This window comes from Rhineura floridana, chromosome 3 (genome assembly GCF_030035675.1).
Source record: "Rhineura floridana isolate rRhiFlo1 chromosome 3, rRhiFlo1.hap2, whole genome shotgun sequence".
Lineage (NCBI taxonomy): Eukaryota > Metazoa > Chordata > Lepidosauria > Squamata > Rhineuridae > Rhineura > Rhineura floridana.
Genome location: NC_084482.1, coordinates 94,338,661 through 94,362,776, shown reverse-complemented (window position 1 = coordinate 94,362,776; position 24,116 = coordinate 94,338,661). Strand labels below are relative to the sequence as shown.

Sequence of the window (24,116 nt, the reverse complement as noted above, 5' to 3'; positions counted from 1 at the left end):
GATGCATTTTGATGCCTAGCTGGTTTGCCCATTTGGGAAATCAGTATGGAAGGCCTCTTGCAGCATTTTTTATACCACTCCATGCATTTGCTTTTTCAAACTAATGGCCCAATTCTGTTGCCATTCTGTAGAAGGAATTCCCAATGGGAGCCAACAAAGAGAGATAGGGCCTGTTAAAGGTCAATTTTATATTGCACCAGGTCACAAGCAAGTTTATAAATAATAATACAACATCTGCATTCTTCCTTCATGTACAAAAATGCACAAACACATCACCATTCAAAAGATACCAATAGGATATTTCACGTATAGTTTCAGTTAAAAAGCAGTGGCTGAATCTGCAGGAAACAAAGAAGGATCACACATCACTGCTACAGGTCTACTGCATTGCACTGGGCAAGAAGCAGATGAATCCGATGTTGGGATACAGCATGGATGTGTGCATTTTTACAGAACAGTGGAGTTCAAAAAACAGAAGGTCCAAGGCACCTTAGGTAGATGTACAGTTAGTATTTTCAGGGACCAGTGGCCCCAATAGTTCCTACAAGCACAGGTATATGTCCAGCAGTCAAATACTCATGCAGTTCAATCCTTACTCAGAATAAAGTCTATTGAATTAAGTGAGACTTATTCCTAGGTGCACGGGACTGCAACCTTCGTCTAGTTTCTACTGAACTAGCCACACACAGGATTGTATTCAGTGCTAGTCATATTCAAAGCAGAGCCATTGAAATTAATGAATATGACTAACGTGGAAAAAATGGAAATGGACTGTCTTCAAGTCGATCCCGACTTATGGTTACCCTATGAATAGGGTTTTCATGGTAAGCAGTATTCAGAGGGGGTTTACCATTGCCTCCCTCTGAGGCTAGTCCTCCCCAGCCGGCTAGGGCCTGCTCAGATTGCCACACCTACACAAGCCAGCCCCTTCCTTGTCTGCAACTGCCAGCTGGGGGGCAACTGGACTCCTTGGGACTACGCAGCTTGCCCACGGCTGCACAGGTGGCAGGGCACCTAACGCCTGAGCCACTCACTGTGGGGGTGATCTTTAGCTGGCCCTTGACACCCAGGAGACAAGAGCAGAGATTTGAACTCACAGACTCTGGACTCCCAGCCAGGCTCTCCTCCCCACTGTGCTATACCAGCTGTCTATGACTAACTTAAGCCCATTAATTTCAATGGGTTTATTCTGAGCAGGACTTAGCTAGATATAACCCACAGTTCTCTTGCTGGGATAAACTGAAATGCAATCCATGGTACAGATATGGCCAACACAGCATGTCAAAGCTCTCCACTATTTATAAAATCTTGTTCGGAGAAGTATAGCTGCATCAAAAAAGCACAGGTTTTTTTTCTAGCTCTATCTAATTATGAACATCGCCTTATGATTCTAAGGAGATAGTAACAATCGTTTAGACAGCGCCATCTATGGAATTTTGGCTGCTGTCAAACCAATAAGACCCTTGGTATGCGTGTTATTTACATTCTCCAGCTGAGAGGGCTCCTTCCAAACTGCTCTTCAGGACAAAGAAAATCACAGGCAGACATCTGGTATCCCATTTTTTGCTAGCCAGAAATGTCCAGTAGGGAACAGGTAATAAAGAAGCTCAGCTGTAATTAAGGTTCTGCCAGTCTACTGCATACTCCCATACATTTAGAGGCATACCGGGCATCCTAGTCATCCTGCACTGTCCCATTGGTACAGGTATGCAATATAAAAGTTGCTTCTACTGGGAGGCCAAAACAGAAGCTGACAGACTTTACTGTTTTGACACCATTCAAAGAATTTGTGCACTCATATAACTAGGCAACTATGCCTGTTCCTATGATCTATCAAGTCCTAAGTGGCTTGGGAACTGGTCACCTGAAGGACTCTCTCCTCCTGTATGAGACTTCTCAAGGAAGCCCTCTTCTTCTTTGTCCTGCTAACATCTGATATGTCTTTAGTAGAATCTGCATCCAGGTGTTAGATAGGTTTTCTTTGGAAGGGAGTACCCAATCCCCTCATTAACATCCTTCTACCAGCAAGTAAAAACATTTTTATTCAAATGAGCTTTTAGCTTTTTGAGTTGATTTGCTTTTGTTTTAATATGATATGTTTTAGGCCTGATGTCAATGTTCGATCTGCAAGGAATGGTGCATGTGTTAACCTTTCTGCCTTTCACACAAACATTATCTCTCTCAGGATTCCTGTCAGCAGTGAGAGGAGATGGGAAGATCTTTGCTTCCTCCAACACTTGCCATGTGATGCCAAGAACCTGGAGAGGAGGAAGGCAATTGCTCTGTCCCTATCAACTTCCATACTTGATACAAAGGCCAAGCTGTGCCAGGGGCAGCATCATGCCTTCTTGTGCAGATGGTCATCAAGCTGATAAAAATTTTGGCTACTTAATAATGTTATTTATTATTGCTCCTTTTCCTCCAAGGAGCTCAAAGTGGTATACAAACATGGCTTTCCACCTCCTGATTATATCCTTGCAACAAGCCTGTGATGTAGGTCAGGCTAAGAGATATAGTGACTGGCTGGGTCTATATATAATGATATATATAATGATAGTGAGACAGAATGAATATTTGTTTACTCAGATTCATTGTTGATCTACATAAAACAAGGTAGAAGGCTAGTCTTCTCAGACTTTTGAACTCTGCTCATTTTTACTGAGCAAGGCTGCAATCCGATGCACACCTTCCTGCAATTCTATGCATGTTTACCTGGGAATAAGTCCTACTGAACTCAGTGGGGCTTACTTATGTATAAAGGACTGCACTGTAAACTACTCACTTTGCACACTTCCTAATTGTCCACCTTCACCAAATGAACTACCCAATAGTATTTGTCAGTATTCCATATTCTTGTACTGAAGTATCGCTGTGATCTACTGTGTATGTCAAAATGCCCATTTACTGCCAATAGCCCATGAGACACTCAAAGCTGTCAGCATGGAACTAAAGAAAAACACTCTGGCTGGTCTGGCTGCTTTCTTTACAAAATTTAAAATGTTGGAACTATTCCTTCTACCTCTCCAATCCAATGATCAATATAGACCTTGCAAGTAATATTAACCCTCTCCTTATATTTTGTACCTAACCATGTGTGTGATGCAAGATGTTACTATGTTCAGTACAGCAGATTTATATTTTTGCTGAGCTGTCCAAGCACATATATACTCATGCACTTCCAATATTTGAAACTGTTATTCCAGTGACAAACTAGACATCAGGGAGAGAACTGTATTTATCTCCATTAATGTTTTATTGTTATTCAGAGACTACAGACAGAGACCAAACCAAGCGTAGGAAACTTGCAGTAATTTGTTCAGATATTCAGAAGGCTCAGTTAATAGCTGTGTTTTATGACTGCACAGAGGACAACCCAAACGCTGTAAAACAAAGATCAAATTGAGAAGTTTGCTGTCATTAAGGGTGAAGCAATTCTTTCATTAGCTTTTTGTTCAAGACATTTACCTTTGCACGGGAATTACTGCTGCTTCAAAGTAGTGCCCATGGCTTGTTATCTAAACAGCCACTTTGCTATACCAGCAAGGAGAACAAACTGATTAATGTGACAGTTGTGCCAATGAGTGTTCTGGAATAGAGGAAAACAGAAAGGACAGATTCCAAAAGGGGCATAATATTGGCTAGCTTGCTAAAAGAACAGCTTGAAGGCTTGTAGAAATTATATGCAGGTACCCAAAAGCTATTAGACATTATTTGTATATCTGACTCCATAATATCCCTCAGCTTTATGCACCACATGTGCAGCAAAAGTCTTTCTAAGTAGTGAAAATATTACAATAAAATAAAAAGTGAACTCTATTACCTAGAGCTATGTGCAAGAATGAACTGTCTAAATGCCATTAGAAAACTATCCATAAGCACAAAGATGCATGGTACTCCCTGAGCCTACGCAATAATCAAAGGTCCAATATTCTGTGACTTAACTACAATGAAAAAGACAAACAATTAGATCAAACTAAACCAGAACTATCACTAGAAGCTAAAATGATGAAACTGAGGTTACCATACTTTGGACACCTCATGAGAAGATATGATTCACTAGAAAAGACAATAATGCTGGGAAAAACAGAAGGGAGTAAAGAAAAAGAGGAAGACCAAACAAGAGATGGATTGATTCCATAAAGGAAGCCACAGACCTGAACTTACAAGATCTGAACAAGATGGTTCACGACAGATGCTGTTGGAGGTCACTGATTCATAGGGTCACCATAAGTCAACTTGAAGGCACGTAACACACACACACACACAATGCTTCAGCCTCAGAGAAAAAGACAGACTTACTACCAACCTGAAACTGATTCATAATCTTTTCTTGGACTTCACAAATGAAAGCTGAACTTCTTTCCACCTCCTCTTGACTTAAGGCAGCACGTAGCTTGCTATGACCCCTCCCTTCAAACGCCAAAGAATTCTGATGCAGAAGCAATCCAGCTCAAGGCTCTCAAGAACTAATACTGAATCTCTGATATGCCATTCATCTGCACTCTTGGTGACAATGGGCACAATCCAAAGGGGCATTAACTTGTGTAACTATTAACTTGAAATTAATGGAAAGTGACTCTCTCCCAGATCACATAGAAGAAATTGGATGGCAAGTAGGAATGTAAGAGTTGGAATAAAATAGTACAAGGTAGACAGAAAGTCATTCTAGACAGTCAAGCCTCTGAAATTTTTGCCCTTCGGACACTGCATATATATTTCCAAGGCCTTAACTTGAATCAGGGGTGGGAACTGAATGTGGCTGACAGATCAGATCCTTACCTCCCTCATCTCCAGGGTCCAACTTGACATTTAAATGGCACACACAATGACATCAGGTGACCAGCTTTGCTTTGAACTCATGATACACAAAGTGCTTTGCAAGTGCTGACCGTCAGCTGATTGGCAGTGCCTGTAAACTCCACTTTCAGCAGGGAGCCACATCTTTAAATGTACCACACTAGACATCATATCTGACGGCAGGTAGGCATGGCTTGACCGAAACATCCTTGGAGGCCCAGAGGCTGGAGGTTTCTCACCACCACCATAAAAGCATGGCCTTGAAATCAGCTGGCATTGTTTTCAGCAGAAGATATATATTAGATCCCACAAGATATTTCACCTTTATTAGAAAGAAGGGGAAATGCCCAAATTTCCTTTTTGCCATTTTCTTGCAACATCACACTGGACTGAGGCTCTTTTTCACTTTTCATAGCTCCAGCTACAAAAGAAAGAGGGAATGGGATATACATATCATGCAAGGCAAATGACCTGTCTTGCCTCTGTAATTTGATCACGTTCATGAGTTTGTGAGCTACTACTTTATTTATATTGCTTTTATGAAGCCCCCCTCCCCGATTTGACTTTATGCAGAGGTTGACCAGCGTTCTAGGATTCTGGGCTCAGAGAGCCTTCTGGGTGTTGCCAAGGCAACAAGCTAGTACTACAGGTTGCTATCCATTGATGGATGTTTGAGACAAATTACTTACACACACAAAACCCAGCAGCAGCAGCCAGCCAATCAAAGCCACCCAAACCATGCCTGTTAAAATGTCATTTAGTGTCCAAAGTGAGAGCTGGGGATGGGGAAAATTATCACTTTTCTTTAGAAGTATCCTACCAAACTACTTAAAAGGATACAAATTCAGAGAGAATCTTTCATACATCCTTCTAAGAAACTTCCCAAGAAAGCCAATTCTTTTCTAGGTGTTTTAAGGGATGATGATGATAAGTATAACATGCACATTACATCCATGCCCAGCATATTTACCCAACCTTGGGTTGGAAAATATATTTTTGTAACAGTTGGATTTGGATGATGACAGAAGGCAATAGCAGTTAACCCCTTTGAGGTTGGCCCTCTCCCTCCCCTCCCCCACATACCATTACCTCTTCAAATCAAATAATATCGTGTCACCCACTTCACCCTCCCCTTAACCTCTGTTTATCTGACTAGTTGTAAAGCCACTAAGCCTTTATGTCAACATTTCCTAATACAGCATAAAACCAAGGCAACAGGATGTTATTCATTGCATATCTGTGCTGACCTTTCCTTATCCTTGTGGAGTGGCAAAACTGCAATTGCTCTGAGGAAAAGAAAAACTCTAAATCATGGGAATTACTACTGCTGCAAAGTGTTTCCCCTCAAGAAATCAAGCTCACAATGCAAGGAACAAAAACCCAACAGAGTAATTGCTCAGAAGGGGATACTAACCCTAATGGCTCTATTACGTATATTAGAGAAGAAAACTGATTTAAATTCATACGTGCTTTTATGGAATGGAGTAGAATTTGGACAGTTTGGTTCACAAGCAGCAGAGAACACAACGTACTGAGCTTATTTTATTTATTTATTTATTTATTATTTTATTTATATCCCGCCCTTCCTCCCAGCAGGAGCCCAGGGAGACACAGAAGAGTTCTTGCAGAAAATAACAGACAGACCCAAAAACTCTGTATTGTGGAACATTGAACCCAGGTGTTCATCAGCTAAGCTGCAGTGCCATCACCATCAGAATTTCATGGCAGGGCTCAGAAGTTTGGAGAACATTGCTGCAAACCTGTACTCAGAATCTTACACTGCAGCAAGATCTAGGTATGTCTTGAATTCTAAGGACCAAGACCCTCCAGAATTCTGGTAACTCTATCCTACATCAAATATGGCAGTGCTTCTGTTCAGGCATCACTGTGAACAAGGGCAGAAAGGGGGAAAGGACATCATTCCCCCCCCCCACACACACACATGGTGTGAAAGACTTCTGCCTGAGACCCTGGAGAGCTGCTGCCAGTGGACAATACTGGGCTCGATGGACAAATATTCCGGCTTGGTATAAGGCAGTTTCCTGTAGCACTAAAGAGCTCTTTGAGTCTGGCTGCCAGTCCTGCCACGTTAGGTCATTTTAAGCTTTTTGTCTTTTTTCCCTTTTACTATTAATTCACAGGCACACTTCTGACTCCTTAGGAGGTCCAGAGTATTTGGAAAACATTATCTTTCTTCTGGATAGCCCCACTGTCCTTCTAATAATGAATCATCATTGGAATCATTATTAGAAGGACCAATTACACAAAGTGCAGAGTGAAAGCAAGGAAGGCTGCAAATGTTTGAAGAGAGTATCTATGACTTGTGTGACAAGCAGAAATTCAGCACAGACCATTTTTCTTGTGCCAGCTACTTCTGTCTATGGTTCTTAAGGACACAAAAGCATCTTTCAAGCCAGGACACCAAGATACTGTGCCCACTGTTATTAATCCCTGTGTTAGCCCCAGTTGGCTAATGGTGCTCTGCAAAGTTTTTGCTGCAAGGACTGCAGCATGGAAATAAAGCCACAGGGTTGACACAGGTATTTTGGGAAGTTTACTCATATTTGAAGATTATACAAAATGTTTATCAAAAACAATCCCCTCAAAACATCAAATTTTGAATGCATGAGATTTGGTGCCACCCTATACAAAACCCTGTTTCAAGTGCACACACTCACCAACTACCCCAGAGGCTCCAAACTGCTCTGCACCAGGAGGTTAACAGCTATATAAGTTCTACACTATAGATGCATGTGTTGCTCAACATACCATTACTAGCCAATTATTTTCTTTTCCCCATCAACAGTCATATCCAAATTGTGTAAGAAGGAAGAGTTGATGAATCTATTTTTAGCAATCAGCAACCTGACATGCTTACTGAATCTTTATTTCTGCTACAAATTGCACTACTGTAGTTCACTTGTCAGCACTCAGGAATGTAAAACTTACTTGGCAAAGTTAATTTTTGTTACAGGAAAATATTGGTGGAATTGACAGTGTGCGGAATAAATTATTCCAGCAATTCACCATACCTTTTGTATCCAACAGTAGAGCGGTCTAGTGGAAGGAAACTAGACTTGGAACTTCTTAGGTGTCCAATATACATCTAAAACCATTCACTCTATGTGGGGCTTCCCTTACGGTTAGTCTGGAAACTGCACTTAGTGCCCAATGCTGCAACATGAGTGCTGACAGGAGGGAGAGCCTGCACTGGCTTCCAATTTGGTATCAGGCCAAGTTCAAGTTTTGCTGTTGGTATAGAATGCTCTTAAAGCCTTGGGACCTTTTACTAGAGGAATCGCATTACCCTATATGTCCCTATTTGACAATTTCAATCTGTGGAAATTGCACTTTTACAAGTGCCATATGATGTTCATTCCACATTTGCAAATAGTCAATCTTTTAGTGTGGCAGCTCCTATGCTTAGGAACTCCCTGCCTATTGATATTAGACAGGCACCCTCACTATATTGTTTTAGACGCCTGCTGAAAAATTTATTTCAGGAAGAGCCTACCCAGACATATAATTTAGCTGTCTATGTTTGTTATGAGAAGTTTTACGTAATTATCAATAAAACACAGATAAAATATCTTATGTGTACTGGGTTTTTTAAGTTCTGTGGATTTTAACTGTGGTTTTATTGATAGTTCTATTCTCTGGTTTAAGCCAGTTCTCTGTCCTCTTCAGTTCTTCATTGTGGAATGGGAACAATAATGACATGCTTCATAGGTGCATTGTAAGAATTACAAAGGATTGTTTCATCTTACATTCCTTGAATTGAAAAGGGCAGCAATCTGGACTGTAGAGGGAGAAAGGCAAAAGCACAATCTTTATGTTGTTAACAGTATTGTTCTTTTATACTGAAATTAATAGTTAAAAGAAAGCTAATTCATGAATTGCACATGTTGCCAATTCAAATACAATCCAATAAAAGCCCCCTTACTCATATATACTTCTGCACCACTTCTTTAATTTGAAGAGTCCATTCTAATCAATTCTTCCATTTTTGTAATTTCCTAGGTTTTACATAAAGACTACATAACTTCTAACAGTGAACAATATTTATATAGCTTATCTGCAAGTGTATTAAAAGGATATGCCAAAACACAAATTTCACACCAGCTTTGAATAATACCAAAGTGCTGGGCTACAACATTCTCACTCAGTTCATTCATGGCCACAGGGTGGCCTTCTGGCAATGCAATCATTGTAATTCTATCCAGTCTTTCATTCACAACCCATATCCAAACTGTTTGATATAAACATCTGGCTGGCTGGATGCCAAATAGCCAATGTTTAAAGAAACCAATGAACAGCTGAACAACATTTGCCTGCTTGATCCTACCCAACAGATTGACCAAGGCTCAGGCAAGGCTTGCTGCTATGTCTCCAGCATTCCCGACGGATGATCACGTGGGAACAGCAACACCAACACCACTTCTGTCTTAACAACCTAAACATCCCTATTTTCCACAATTCTGAAATAAAATATGAGATTTGCAAGAACCTTTTCTATTGTCATTTTTGCATGCTATCTTCAGGCATTCTGGAGAGAAAAACTCTACATAAATGAGCACAATTTTTTGTTATTGTTGTTGCCCGGTGTACTTGCTTGTATGACAACTATCCACAATACCATCCCCGCAACTACTGATGGGCAAACTCTCTTCAGCTCAATTTACAGTTGGCTTGGTATGCTTAATAGCTTTCTTCTTGAGCTTTCAGAAAAATCCCATCTGTTTTCCAAATATTTTCTTCAGGCTTTCAATGAATCCTAGAATGGGGTGGATTAGTTTTATGATGTTATTAATTGGAAGATTGGTTTTAGATTAATTATTGACTGTTTTTGATCTATATCTTGTATTATTGTGTTACTGTACGTCGCCTAGAGTGGCCGTTAATTCGGCCAGATAGGCGACTCACAAATAAAATTTTATTATTATTATTATTTTACTGTATTGGCTCCTGGAGATTGTGGTTTCCAGCATCAGCCAAGGCAGAAAGCCACTTAGAAATGCAATCTTCCTCTCCCTGTCAAACAATAACAAAACTCAGGAACAGCAAAAAGTTTGGGTGACAGCAATCACATAAAACATTTGCAAGAAACAAATCAAATACTTAATCCAAATAGAGAAGACAATTCAGTAAACAAAAGGTTGCTTTGTTGGGTGTTCTGGTCATATAATGCAGAATGAGAGTTTAATCAAGAGTTAAAAAGTCTTCCATTAAAGAACTTTTGTGTATGCTCCTACCACAAAGCTGGCTTTCTGCACTTAGCCTGCCAAATGCTAGCCACATGTGCAGAATCTCATTTTAGACTGGATGATCTTCTGGGGCAATGGCTCAGTTTGCAGTATATCAAAGTATTATGACCTGGACAAATTCATATTCCAAAATAGGTAGTTACAAACTTTGGCAACATAACTACCTGCAGTTCCTGTGGTAGTCATGTATGGACTATAGTGATGTCGCAGGACTCGGTGGATTTCAACATGGGCCACTCCAGCTTCATCTCATGCCGCCACCTAGAACTTGCCTTCTGCGCCCCGCACTTCTACCTACGCTGCCTTGGCAAGAATGGTTCCTTGTCGGCGGCGCCTTCCAGAGCAGGGGCAGCCCAAGCCTCCAGCTGCCCCCACATCCTTCTGTTTGCCATTGTTGGGATCCCCTGAGAAGCTTGTGAGACTTTGGGGTGATTTCTGTGTGTTGGACCCTGGGTGAGAGCCAGGGTGGATGGGTGGAGTCCTGGGTGGGAGCCAGGAGGTTGAGAGATGTTGAGTGGAGACGTGCAAGGCAATTGTTTCATATTTATTTGTTAATTTGTATTATGTATGCATTTGTATTGTGGTTTTATTGTATATTTTTATAATATTTGATGTTTTATCTTCTGTACACCGCTTAGAGATTTATATATATATTAAGCAGTATAGAAATAGCTTTAATAATAATAATGCTCAGTACTGAAATAGCACTTTATTAAACACTTCAATATGTTTACCTGATAATCCTTGAAACAGTAAATATCCTTCGCTTACAAACAAAGGGCATAAACTGAGAGGCAGTGTTTTGCTGAAGCTACCCATTAAGTTCATCCTGAACAGAGATTAGAACTAGGGATTTCCGTTTCAAAGCTTTTACCCACAATGCTAATGCTACGTTGGAGATGGACCATTTTCTTTTTTTGTCTACTCAAACAGATCAAACAAGAGGTAGGAGTGCAGTTCATATAAACCTCACAACTGATCTTTTTTTACTTCAAAAATCTCCCAGCCTTCTTTGCCATCGTATGTGATTCAGGGTCAGGTCTGGTCATGGTCAGTGCCTGGATAGGAGACCACTTGGGAATCACATGTAAGCCGCCTTGGGTTTCTATTATGAAAAGAAAGGCAGGATATAAATGTAATAATAACTAACTAACTAAATAAATAATTGATTCTTATTGTAAAAAACCATTAAATTCAGAAATGAAATTCACAATACCATATGTGACATCCCCACCCACCTCTCTCTGCTTTCCTGTAGCATCAAATGTCTGTTTCTATACACTATAGAATTTCATCTTTTGGGACTTTGTGGACCGCTTTATGATTGTGTATCTGGATGATATCTTGATATACTCGGCTTCCCCTGACGAACATGAAGCACATGTGCGTGCAGTGCTGCAGAAGCTGCGGGAGCACCACCTTTATGCTAAGCTGGAAAAATGCGGGTTTGATCTAACTACTCTAGACTTTCTGGGGTATCGCATTTCCCTGGCCGGAGTAGAGATGGACCCTGGGAAGGTCCACTGCGTACTCACTTGGTAGCCCCCCAAGACGAAAAAGGACTTACAGCGCTTCTTGGGATTTGCTAACTACTACCATTGTTTCATAGCTAACTACTCAAAGCAGACTGCGCCTCTCATGGACTGTCTGAAGGGCTCAGGACCAGTCTGTTGGACCGAATCTGCTCAGGACGCCTTTGAGAGGCTGAAGCAGAGGTTTGCTACAGAGCCCATTTTACAGCACGTAGCCCCCGCGCTCCCATTTGTCATGGAGACTGATGCCTCGGACGTAGCAATCGGGGGCATCCTTTTACAACTGGCTCAGAGGGGGGGCTGAAACCCTGTGCTTACTTCTCAAGGAAGTTAACGACTCTGAACAAAACTACACCGTGTGGGAAAAGGAATTATTAACCATCAAGGATGCCTTTGAAGCCTAGAGACACCATCTGGAGGGGGCGCAGCATGAAATTGAGGTGTGCATGGACCATCAGAACCTAGAGAGTCTACACACCGCCCACAGGCTCAATCAGAGGCAAATGCACTGGGCCCAGCTCTTTGCGTGCTTCCACTTCAAAATCCACTACGTTTCCCAAGCTCAGAATAGGAGGGCCGATGCCTTATCCCGGAAACCGGAATATTTGGAGGATCTCACCCCAAAGCCACTGCAGTTCGTTATTCCCCCCGAGAAGGGGGTGGTCGGGGCATGCCAAGATTCCTGGGAGTCTGAGTCATGTGAAGCGCAAAAAAAGGACCCGTTCGCCCAGGCGCAGCGTGCGGATCTAGCGGCACTGGCCAAGGGAGCATGGAAGGACTTCACTTGGAGAGGGGACTTACTGCTTTCACCAGGATGCCCTCTATATCCCCCCCAGGGAACTAAGAAACAGAGTGCTATGTCAATGCCATGGCTCCCCCACGCAGGCCACTTTGGAGTCTTTAAGACTATACAGGCTGTAACCCAGGAATTCTGGCAGCCCAAGGTGAGGAAGGACGTAGAGCACTATGTCTGATCTTGTTCCACTTGCATGAGAGCCAAACACGCCCCTGGGAGACCAGCAGGCCTATTAGAGCCCCTTCCCACTCCACCGAGACCTGGATGGTTACTATGGACTTTGTTACAGACCTCCCTTCTTCTCAAGGGAAAACCACCAACTTGGTAGCGGTAGATGCCTTCTCGAAGATGGCTCATTTCATCCCATGCTCTGGACTTCCCAATGCTCAGGAAACCACCAGTTTGTATGTGCAACACGTGTACTGGCTACGTGGACTGCCAGACAGCTTGGTTGCAGCCAATTTACAGCACGTTTTTGGCAAGCATTGTGGAGACTACTACAAAATGAACTGCGGCTGTCCTCTGCACATCATCCCCAAACAGATGGGCAGACAGAGAGAGTGAACACAGTTTTGGAACAGTATTTATGTTGTTACATCGGGTACCAGCAAGAAAACTGGGTGTCTTACTTGCCACTGGCAGAATTCGCCTATAACAACGCTGTGCATTCACACACACAACAGACTCCCTTCTTTGCTAACTTCGGCTACCACCCCCACGCTTTCCTGGTTCCACGGGACAATCTCTCCGTCCCGGCAGCCAAGGAATTTATGCAGGAACTTCAAGCTATGCAACAGTTGCTCCAGGAGCAGTTAGAACGAGCCAAGGCGGATTACAAACGGGTGGCCAACCAGCATCGTCAAGAGGGGCCCCTCATACAAATGGGCGACAAGGTGTGGGTGTCCACGCATTATTTACCTATGACGGGCCGGTGTCGTAAATTGCAGGACCGGCAAGTTGGACCTTTTGAGGTGGAGGCGCAGATTAACCCCGTGGTTTACAGATTCAAACTGCCTCCCACTTTCAAGATGCACTCGGTGTTTCACCGGGCACTACTAACCAAGGACTCTCCTCCTGACCCCCATCGGCCACGGATTGAGCCAGCTCCTCCTTTGTTAGTGGATGGAGAGGAGGAGTACGAGGTAGAGCAGGTATTAGACTCCTGGAAACGCCGGGGAAACTTCAATACTTGATTCATTGGAAAGGATATGATCCATCGGAACGTTCGTGGGAGACGGCAGAGGATGTGCACGCCCCGGATTTGGTGAGAGACTACCATGAGGCATATCAAGAGAAGCCCAGACCTTGGGGGTGGGAAGAGTTAAAGCATGGAAGGGGGGATGATGTTGAGCCTCCGCTTCCTCACGAGGGCCAGGGAGGGGGGAGGCACGAGTTCCAGGTTTCCCAGCTGTTAGAGGGCGCGGAAGACCAAGGAATTGTTGAGTCTGAGCAAGACCTTGGGAGCGGAGGGGAGTTTGATTCTGGACCAGTTCCCATGGATGGCACGGCTCCGGAAGCTGAGAGCGTGCCGCCCCCCAACAGGTTGGAGGAGCAGTTGGAAGATGTTCCAGAGGGGGTGGTGACTCCCCCTTTGCCAAGCGGTTCCCGGGATGCCTCGAGCGCATCACCGCCCCCTGACCTCGAGCCGGTTGCTAAGGAGATGGTTCTTTCGGACGAGCCATTGCAGGCACGCACCCTGTCACCCCCCCTCGATGCCGCGAGAAGCGGACAGGACAGAGGCAGGACCTGCGGAGGAGCCAGAGATTACGATCTAAAACTTTCCCTACTTAAGACTGTCACGCTCTAGATTAAGTTGCTGAGTCAATTTTCTTCACGCGTTGCAGAGAGCATGTCTAGAGTGCAGTTAGGGACTTCTAAGTGAGCTAGGTTAGAGATTTCTATAAAGTGTACTGCTTTTGATGTATCCATTACTTTAATAAAACAAGATTTGATTGCACCTGTGTCTCAGCCTCGTAAATCCCGCTCTGAACAGGAAAGTGGGCCATTGTTTAGTTTTCCATATTTCTTGACAGATTTTTGTCCAAATTTGGACAGATTCAGTCTCAGGTGCTTGTAGCAACTCTATTGGTATGCTATCTATTCCTGGTGATTTGTTTCTTCCAAGTATTTTAAGAGCAGCTTTCACCTCACATTCTAAAATGTTTGGTTCTTCATCATACGGTTCTTCCGTGAATGAATCTGTCATCCTGGCATCTCTTTTATAGAGTTCTTCAGTGTATTGCTTCCTTCTTCCTTTTATTTCATCTCAGTCAGTGTGTTCTCGTGTTGATTATTCAACATCCCTACTCTTGGTTTAAATTTCCCTTTCATTTCTCTAACCTTTTGGAATAGGGCTCTTGTTCTACCCTTTTTGTTGTCCTCTTCTATTTCTATACAGTAACTATTGTAATAGTTCTCTTTGTCCTTATGTACTAGTCACTGTATTGTTGCATTTAGGGTTCTGACCGTGTTTCTATCTCCTTTTGGTTTTGCTTTCCTTCTCTCTTTAACCATTTTAAGAGTTTCTTCAGTCATCCATTGAGGTCTTTCTCTCTTTTTAACTAGAGGTATTGTCTTTTTGCATTCTTCCCTGATGATGTCTCTGACTTCATTCCATAGTTCTTCTGGTTCTCTGTCAACTAAGTTTAAAGCCTCAAACCTGTTTCTTATTTGATCTTTATATTCTTCTGGGATGTAATTTAAATTGTATTTTGGCATTTTGATTGCTTTATTTGTCTTCTTTAGCTTTACTCTGATTTTCGATACGACCAGTTCATGATCTGTACCACAGTCTGCTCCTGGTCTTGTTTTCACAGAAAATATGGAACTTCTCCATCTTCTGCTACCAATTATATAACCAATTAATTCCTATATTGACTATTCGGTGATGTCCATGTGTACAGTCGTCTTTTTGGTTGCTCAAAAAATGTGTTTGCAAGAAACAAATGATTGGCTTCACAGAATTCAATAAGTCTTTCTCCTGCTTCATTTCTGTCTCCTAGGCCCCATTTCCCCACAATCCCTAATTTTCTCTGTTCCCTACTTTTGCATTCCAATCCCCCATGATTACCAGCACATCTTGTTTTGGTGTTGTCAGCTCTTCACTGAGACAGCAGTGTCGGTGGGGGTGCAGGAAGGGCTGGAGATTCCTTGGTAATTGCCAGGCCGTAAGTCCTCAGCCGGCAGCTTGGCTATAAATCTGCCAGGCTAGCAAGGAGGAAGCAAGATAAGGGCAGAGGCCGTTCAAAGCTTACGTGCCAAGCCAGAAATCCAGAAGAGATGTCAGTGAAGGTCCGGGTCTAGTTTGCCGAGAGATCAGTCCAAGTCAAGGTTCAGGGGCTAGGAAGACACACAGTGGTCATGCCTGACGTTGTAGTCAGCAACAAGCTGAAGCCAAGGTTTGACTTTTAAGGAGCAGGTTTGTCAGCAGGTGTGAGCCCTCAGCGTTTTGGCCATAAGTGGACAGGCCTGCCCCTCTTCTGCCTGACCTTCTGTTGTCTACGTTCTGCAGGTGAGGGGGGAGTATTCTGTTCACTGGCTGTGTCTGGCTGAAGGGCTTCAGCTGTGTCTGGGGTGCTCTGCAGCTGAGGGGGAGAAGGAGCTGGGTTCTCAGGAGTTTCCTCCGTTTCTCCTTCTGGGTCTGCTGCTTCTGGGTCTGCTGCTGTTACTCCCGAGTCATCCTCGTCTGATGAGTCCTCTGACGGGGCCATGACAGGTGTGTGATCAATTTCATCCTGTACTTCTGTGTAAAATCTCTCCAATTCCTCTTCTTCTGTGTTTGCCTTCGGAGCATAGACTTGGATGATTGTAATGTTGATAGGTTTCCCGTTTAATCTCATTGATATAACTTGCTCAGACCTTGTGTTGTAGCTCCTAATTGCTTTTGCTGCATCACTTCTCACTATTAAAGCAACCCCATTTCTTCTTAATTTCTCATTTCCTGCATAAAATATTTTGTAGTTGCCTGATTGAAAATGTCCCATTCCCGTCCATTTTCATTCGCTCACACCAAGAATTGTAATGTTGATGCGTTCCATTTCTTGCTTGACAATTTCTAACTTTCTCTGGTTCATGGTTCTCACATTCCGTGTTCCTATTATGTGCGTCGTACAACTCCGGCCTCTCCTTTCGCATCTGTGCACATCAGCCTCTGGGCTTCCTTTTGGCTTTGACCCAGCTGTGTCATTAGTCACAGCACTACTCGTACTTGTCCTTTGTTCTTCCCCAGTAGCTCGGTGAGTGCCTTCTGACCTGGGGGTCTCATCTTCCAGCACTATCTCATGTTGCATTTTGGATATTCTGTTCATAGGGTTTTCGTGGTAAGAGATATTCAGAGGTGGTTTACCATTGCCTTCCTCTGAGTTTGGATGCACCTTAGTCTGGTGTTTCAGCTTTGACCATTCCACCTTGGGTGCCCCTGCTAGGAGTCTAAGGCATTGCTCTTAGCTTCTTCAACACTCTCAAACCACCTCACCATGTTAAGGTGTGCATCCTACAGGGGGCCCACTGTTATATCTTGTGCAAATTGAGACACTCTTGATGTCCACTCGAAACTATTCTGCAGAACAGTCAATGCCATTATTCCACAATTGTTTTTGGAGCTTTTTTTTTAGTGTTGCAAAGTGTTGCTGTACTTCACATATTCATTTGCATTATTTGCATGCATTTGGAGTTCAGTGGGACTTACTCCTGTGCAATCATGCTTAGGATAGTTGAAACAGACCTGGGGGAGGGACAGAGAGGGGGGAGGAGGGGAGGGGGAGGGAGGAAACGGGAGGAGGAAAGGGGAGGGAAGGAGATTGGATGGGTGGGGCACTGGGCAGATGTGAAGCTCCTTTCCTTTCCAAAAGGAAAACACTGTGAACAGTATCGTTCTTTTTCAGGGTTTCCCCCACCTTTTTATTCTACAGAAGGCACATGTAGCCTCACACCCAAATTTTAACCAAAGCTGTCCCTGGCCACATCTACACCAGACCTTTATTTCACTTTAGACAGTCATGGCTTCTTCCAAAGAATCCTGGGAAGTGTAGTTAGTGAAGGGTGCTGAGAGTTGCTAGGAGACGCCCTGTTCCCCTCACAGACCTTCAATCAGAGCAGCTGACTGTTAAATCACTCTGGCCACTGGAGCTCTGTCAGGGGAATAGGAGTCTGCTCTCAGCAACCTTCACAAACTACACTTCTCCAGATTCTTTGGGGGAAGCCATGACTTTGGGGAAAGACATGACAGTGAAATCAAAGTCTGGTGTGGGAGTGGCCCCCTGATTAGGCAAGCCCAGCAGCTATGAGTCTGGCTTTTAGAACACTGACAGTTGGTTCTTACTGAGCATGCCCAGTCTTATCATTGAGTTCAAGCCAAAACTTCTTAAATTAATTAAAAATCAGCCAGGCATTTTTTTTTAACTTTTAAACTGCAGCAGATGAAGGTCAGAGTGTGGGCAAGGTCAGTAATAGGATTACAGGTACTCTGTGAACATGGATGACTTTTAATTAATTTCAATAAATTATGAGAACTCTGACAAAAAAAGTCCAAAAGGGGTCTTTTCTCTCTCTCTCTCTCTCTGTCTCTTTAGACTTTGAACTCTCGATTCTCTCTGACTGTTTTGTGTATCGTCATGAAAACTTAAAGGGTTATTAAGCAAGTGTTTCCAAGTTCAGGCATTAAGTTTTGCATGGTTTTGTTTTGAAATGAGCTTATGGGAAGCATCAGAATGGCATGGAAGGTATTTTCAATTTAACATTGCAGATTTCGAAAAGTCCATGCTGACTATAATGGCTCATGGGTATACAATCTAATGCCCAGAATAAAACCAACTGAACCCCTTTAACTGACAAACCTCATTATTTTAAAAGATTCCTCGCTCATTCCCTCCACACACCCAGAGAATCCATCACCCAATCAGAAACATTCACGCCAAGCACTCTCTCCCTAACATTCCATTTTACCCCTCCCCTCTCTATTTACCATATAAGGACAAATATGAACAAACAAGCATCTGCAGTACATGGATAATATATTTACATACCCTTGTGATACCACACCATATATGTCAGGGGCTAAAATCAACAGCAAATATCAGCAAGCAGTATTACTCAAAGCCTATTGAAATAAGCAGGTCTTCACAGCTCCTTTCATAAACTGAAGCAAGGAAGTTAAATGGGCCTCTTTGGGGAGAAATTTCCATCATTTTGGTACCACCGCAGAGAGCATCCAACTGATCTAACTCCCAAAGAATGAGGTACAAAAAGCAAATTATCACCTGCTGATCTCAATGAACACATGAACTCCCATAGAAGGAAGTGGTCCCCTAGATACATAGGGATCTTTAAATAGTTTTAAGAGTCAAAACCAGAACCTTGAGTCATCCCTGTACATTAAGTTGCTGCCAATGCTAGAAGAGGTGCAATATCGCCTCCATATACCAGTTTTTTTCAAGCGCAGCTCCTCAAAACACTTAGCTGGAAGTCAGACCCAATGAAATTGGTGGAGACTTCTTCCAAACAAATATGCAGACAATTAGCTGATAGAGGACACTACAATAGAAAGCACAACCAAAGTATGTATGGCAAGATCCTAGTTCTTCAGCATGTAGTAAGTGGTAAAATACACTTCTGGCTACTACCAGAAGCATTCTAGCATTCAGAAGGAAAGTCAGATTCCACTTCCACTCTGACCCTTGGCCTCTGCAATATGGAGTCCCTCAGGGTTCAGTACTATCACCACTTCTATTTAATATATATATGAAACCTCTTGGAGAGATTATACGTAAGTTTGGAGTTCGCTTTCCTCAATATACCGACGATACCCAACTTTATTTTTCTTTTCCTCCCAATCTTAAAGAGGCTATTCAACCTTTAAATTCTTGTCTGTCCGCAGTGATGTCCTGGATGCGTCTCAATAAATTGAAATTAAATCCGAATAAAACTGAAGTACTTTAAGTTAGTCGTAAACCTGATTTAGCAAATGAAAATCACCCAATTTTGGATGGAATTACCTTGCCACTAAAGTCTCAAGTCCGGAGCTTGGGTGTTTTGCTGGACTCCGCCTTGACTTTGGAGGCACAAGTATCGGCAGTTTCTAGAAGTGCCTTCGCCCAATTAAAATTGGTTCGTCAACTCCGTCCATTTCTAGAAACTGCTGATCTAGCTAAAGTGACCCATGCATTGGTCACTTCTCGACTTGATTATTGTAATTCTCTTTATACTGGGCTCCCCCAAAGAATACTGCAACAACTTAAATTGGTGCAAAGAGCAGCGGCGCTAATGATAACAGGAGCAAACTGGCAAGCACATACCACTCCGCTCCTTCAACAACTTCACTGGCTGCCTGTTTTCTATCGAATACATTTTAAAATATTAACTTTAACTTTTAAAGCGCTACATGGTTTGGGCCCCTCTTATTTATCCAACCGGATCTCTTTGTATGAACCACCTCGGCTCTTGAGATCTGCCTTAGATCCGGCCCTTATCATTCCTCCTTTTTCCCGAATTCACTTGTCCAATGTTAGAAATAAGACATTTTCTGTAATTGCCCCTACTTTATGGAACAATCTACCGCAATTAATACGCTTGTCTTCTTCCCTCTTAATTTTTCGTCGGCAGCTTAAAACCTTTTTATTCTCTTTAGCTTTTAAATTGTAAGATACTGTTTTACTTTGTTATCTGATATTAACTGTTTATAACTATTCTGTTATGCCGCTCTGAATTTCTTTGGAAAGAGAGCGGGATAGAATTTTTTTTAAATAAATAAATAAATAATTTAAATAAATTCAGCACGCCCAGCCACTGGTGGCTCCCATGCAGAGTGAGAGTGAATACAGCAATGCTGGAAAATCTGTGTGTTTGCAGAATTACTTGATGCATTTCAAGCACAGCAACTCTTTTTCGAAGGCAGCAATGTTAGTTCAAGGTGTAGATTACCTGGGGCTATAAAAGGAAAATGAAAGGAGTCAGGAGCTGGCAACAGCTGGGAATGATTCTGTAAACAAACACATTTTTCAACACTTAAGTTATTGCTGCTCTCTACATTCTTCCTTTTTGGCTCCCACATAATTCCTAATGAATGTATGAGATGTAGAAGACTGCATATATTTTGCGTGTAAAAAATAAGAAGACTGGACCCATACAAAGATATCCCATATCTGCATCAAGGAAGTCACATTCTGTGACTTGTATGAAAAAGGCAAGATTATGCTCACAGTTCCTTATTCTGCATAATTTTTGTCTTCTACTGCAAATCATGGAAAGAGACAAGGCACTTTGAAGGACAGTGAAGCTTCAGTCCCTAACCACTGGAAGTCCTCTTAGCTGTCATCCATTGTCTCAGAATTTACTGCCCCCGTTGTCTGCAAATTAGTCAGAACTACCTTTGCAGCAATAAGGGCTAGAAATTTCTTCTTTCTTTTTAATTAAAAAGGTGGAATTCTGAAGCCAACACTGAATACTTACATAGCAGAATTGGAGAATACACACAGCCCTGGACCGAGCTGGGCCTTAAAAATACATCGAATATGGTGCACCTCTGTTACTTGAGACCGCACAAACTGCAAGATTCACTGAAATAATCTTCAGGCAGAAAGGGAGGATTAAAATGGCAATAGCCTTATTTATTTATTTAATTATTTTGGAAACTGTAGCCATGCAGTTCCATTTCTCACAAGAAAGTTGATCTAAGACTGTGCAGAAGGCACCAGAAGCAGCAGCTCTCTTTAAAAGAAGTTACTGTCCTGACCAGAGAGCTCTTCTCAAGCCAACTCCCAAAGTAAAAAAGTGTTTTTAAAGTTTCCAGCACAGCAAAATGCAACTTCTTAAAGCAGGCTTAATGTTCTTAAAATTCAGTCAGTGTAAAGAAAATGCATTAGTTTTCTTTTTACAGAAGACCTTCAAATGCCCGCCAGAAGCAAGATAACTGAATCAATGGCCAGCAACAGTGCTGAACAATGTAGAGGTGTATGCATAGCATAAAAGCAATGCTCAGAGAACCTGCTACAAACAGGACAGGTCGGCTCTAGCTGCACAGATGACTTGTATATCACTTTAATTCTCTTACCAGAATCAAGCATAGGAAGCTGCCCTTTACAACACATGAGGGAAAGATTGTGTTTCTGACAGGTTATGGATACCTTGAGTAACCATCAATGTGAGACAAGTTCTAAATACATGGTCTAAAGGTTGCCCCAGGCATCTGATGGTAGGAGGGGGTGCAGAGACACAGGAATTTGAATTACGAAAGCTTTCTGGGCAAAAGTAGAACACTGAGGTCAGACAGGTCAGGAATGGCAGAGACATTAAGATGAGAAAATAAGGGCCTGAAAAAAGAATGGCAGGATTAAATGCAAGGAAAGAAAGATTAGGCTTTGCCACATATTACAAGAGAAGGCAGAGATAAAAATGTTCAAGTGGATTCAGAATATTTGCCCAAAGGGAAAGTTGGGGGGGAACAAGAGCCCTTTCATGAAGTAAGAAGGGGGGTCCAAATCCATTTCACCAAGGGAGATTATTCTGCATCTTTAAGAATAAATTAGCAATACCAGTTCAGATTCCCCTTAAAATCTGCAAAGGAGGATATAAAAAACAATGGAAATGAACTGCCTTCAAGTCGATCCCGACTTATGGCAACCCTATGAATAGGGTTTTTCTGATAAGCGGTATTCAGAGGTGGTTCACCATTGCCTCCCTCTGAGGCTGAAAGGCAGTGACTGGCCCAAGGTCACCCAGTGAGCTTCATGGCTGTGTGGGGATTCGAACCCTGGTATCCCCGGTCGTAGTCCAGCACTTTAACCACTACACCACAGTGGGTCTCAGGAGGATATCAACTAAAGTCAAAAATCCTTGTGTGCCTGTTCCATTTGCCCAACCCTTTTTCCTCTAGGTGAACAACACTAAGTTCCTTCATAAAAGTTTGTGCAAGCCACATGCCCATGAAACAGACTTAAGTTTGCTGTGGCTCAGGTTGCTGACCTGGAGGCTCCAACGCTCCTCTCAAATCAGCACAACTCAAATGGACATCCAGCTTAATTACACCACATTAATAAGGGCACAAATTCAGGCTGTAGTAAGTATTGGAATGCTAACCAGCAAGAAGTGAACAGAGACTTCTACTTTATAGCCAGTGTGGTACAGTGGTCAGAGTGCTCAACTAGGACTTAATCCCCATTAAGCTCTCTGGGTGACCAAAGGCCAGTCACTCTCTCTCAGCTTAACCTGGGTTGTTGGGAGGTTAAAATGGGGAGGGATAGAATGGACACCACCTGGAGCTCCTTGTAGGAAAGGTGGGATATACGTGTGACAATAAACTAAAAAAGTAACTATGTAGGCCAATTCCAATGTAACATTTTTCTGTTAGCGGAGTGCTTTGAAAAGTTTTGTTCACAGATAGCAGAGTTGGAAGGGGCCTATAAGGCCATCAAGTCCAACCCCCTGCGCAATGCAGGAATCCAAATCAAAGCATTCCCGACAGATGGCTGTCCAGCTGCCCCTTGAATGGCTCCACTGTCAGAGAGCCCACTACCTCTGTAGGTAATTGGTTCCATTGTCGTATGGCTCTAACAGTTAGGAAGTTTTTCCTACATGGCTTGTTCAATCCAATGAAACTTTTTCCACATCTGTTCCCACACGAACCATTCCAAAGTACTCTTCCTGTTGCTGTGATATCACATCATATATTTATTTATTTATAAATAGCATTTCTTATAATCAATCATATGTATTGGAAGACAATTTGTGTTTTAAAGACGACAGCTGGGGTTCTACATTTGGATTATATTGTCTGAACTCCTACCCCACCCACCTCAACTCCAGGCCAAAACAATCATATTGGCAGAGATTAGCTTCCTCTAGGAGGGCCACCTAGTGGTTGCTTCAATAACATTCAATTTACTACTGACTGGCGTCATAATAGCTCATTCCTCTAAAGATGCCAGCTACACACAGAATTGCTTCATGACACCCTCACTCCTCAATTTACTGCTAATTTGCTGAATGACTCAGCATGCTACTTCTCCAGCAAGCCCCTGCCAAAATGATTGGACAGGTTAATTTGAGATGCTTATTCTGGACAGCTGCTTGGGAGTTGAATGGGGGAAAAAGGTTTATAGTTTCATATGATTTCTTGGCATTCACACACAGGTAGCAACATGATTTCTGACAGACCAGAAAACATGCAAAACCTTCAAGGACTATTTGGCTCATATCTGTTTCCAAACCTGGGAGCCAGCTCCCATGATTTGTGCTCATTTTTATTAGGGACGGGGAGAAATTCAGTTTGGTTTGTATTTTAATGTGAACCTTTCTAATTTGCAATTCCCAAAACAATACATGAACTGAAACACAGCTCTCTTTCAAAATGCACACAAGTTTTGATGCAGTTCTCCAACCAAAAAAAGCATACAAGAGTGCACATATTAGAGGCAAGCGTGCATAAAAATGTATATATTACTGAATAGCATGCAAAAATGTGTATATTAGGATTGGGGCTGCAGTGCTGGCTCCTATCTGGGGTCCCTTCTCAGGGTACAAACTCCTCCTGTTCCCAGAACGTACAAGGGCCTGTAGGAGCTACCCCTCTTCTGTGGGGATCCCATTTGACTCAGACTGGTGGGTCTTCACGTTTTCTATTTTTTTTTAATCGAAATATCTAATTCAGAGTATTGCAGCAATACTCTCCTTGCCACAATTACTTTGCAAAAGAAGCCAGTTATGCAAGTGTCTTATTAATCCCTGCTGCCATCT

At 42.6% G+C, this 24,116-nt stretch overlaps 1 protein-coding gene and 1 pseudogene across 2 annotated transcripts in view; one reads left to right on the top strand and one right to left on the bottom strand.

Annotated features, from left to right (window-relative positions):
• Window positions 1-24,116, bottom strand: part of PPP2R2B (protein phosphatase 2 regulatory subunit Bbeta) — a 367,792-nt gene that overhangs the window by 219,882 nt on the left and 123,794 nt on the right. The window lies entirely within an intron of this gene.
• LOC133381975 (uncharacterized) overlaps window positions 10,263-24,116 on the top strand; it is a 37,659-nt pseudogene continuing 23,805 nt past the window's right edge.